A 1,403-nucleotide genomic window follows, 5' to 3' on the forward strand; every position below is an offset into this window, starting at 1 on the left:
GATGTATGTAAATGCTAACCTTGCCACAGCGGAAGATTAAAGGGCATCTTAGAGAAAATATGTAATTTTGTATTAACAGTCATAATCCATTGCACAAACATTACAAACCTTACCTTTGACCTTAGATCCTCCCACAACACAGTTGCATTGGTCAACTCGGTGAAAGTATTTTCTCCATTACGAATAGTCTCATTCAAATTTGAAATAAATTAAAGTAACTTTGAAACGAGCCAAGGGAAATGATAATCATGTTCTTGTCACACCCTTTAACATTTTACCCAAAGTATACAGCTTAAAACTTTTGATTCTGGTCTTCCAACTTATTTGTACCATCTGCAGTTTCACATGTGTAGAGTTTGCGTTGCATCTGAAATTAACTTCCTCTTTGTAATTGTTTCTATGATATTCTATGCATTTGAATCTTCGTAATAAGCCAACCAATAAATTATTTGCTTCTTTGTTTTGATTTTTGCAAGACAATGGGTTACCATGACTCTCTTTTATCATCAGCAACGAGATGGTTTCTTTGTCATGACCAACATGATCATCACACCTGACCAAAGCCAAGGAACTTGTGCCGAGGTATCAATTTACTTGAAAAATACGCCAAATAGTAGTTACTCAAGCAACTGGATATGGTTAGGGAAACGGTCAGAAATTACAGACACCATCCAAGTGTCTTTTCGTCACTGACACTGAGCAAGATCCATAGGTAATAGTGGATGCTACCTGAAACGTCTGATAGTTTCCAAAAGCATAACCAGTTTTATTCTATTCTATTCTATTCTATTCTATTCTATTCTATTCTATTCTATTCTATTCTATTCTATTCTATTCTATTCTATTCTATTCCTTTCCATTCTATTCTATTTTGTTTATTTTATTCTATTTTATTATTTTATTTTATTTCATCTTATGTTATTTCATTCTGTCTTAGTTTATATCACTTTATTGTGCTTATTTCATACTAATGAAGAATCACAGCATCCAGATCTTACTGTATTTCTGAATTAGGCACCATGGGCTGCAGGCAACGTGTCCTGTACAGACACTGATACCAGCAACTGCCCTGCTGGAAAAGTAGAACTTACGGGAAATGGTAATTTAAAAAATCTACATAAATATACTTTCCATGTGAATCCTATACTATACTGGGACCTATACTTCTTTAACTAGAATGCAGCAGATGTGATTTTAAAAGATCTTGTTAAATAAAATAACTATCAAGTCACCAAAGCTTTGCAAACTCCAGTCCAAAGGAAGAAGTTCAAGGTTCAATGTTAAGTTATGTGCCCCCACAATAAGATTAGAACTTGGTTGTATCTCGCGCCAGTAGCCTCAAAATGTTACCTATAGCAAGAGTTCAAGTCTAATGCTCTTAGTTAATATATCATATACATTTT

The sequence above is a fragment of the Branchiostoma floridae genome, chromosome 19 (assembly GCF_000003815.2).
Source record: "Branchiostoma floridae strain S238N-H82 chromosome 19, Bfl_VNyyK, whole genome shotgun sequence".
In the NCBI taxonomy this organism is placed as follows: domain Eukaryota; kingdom Metazoa; phylum Chordata; class Leptocardii; order Amphioxiformes; family Branchiostomatidae; genus Branchiostoma; species Branchiostoma floridae.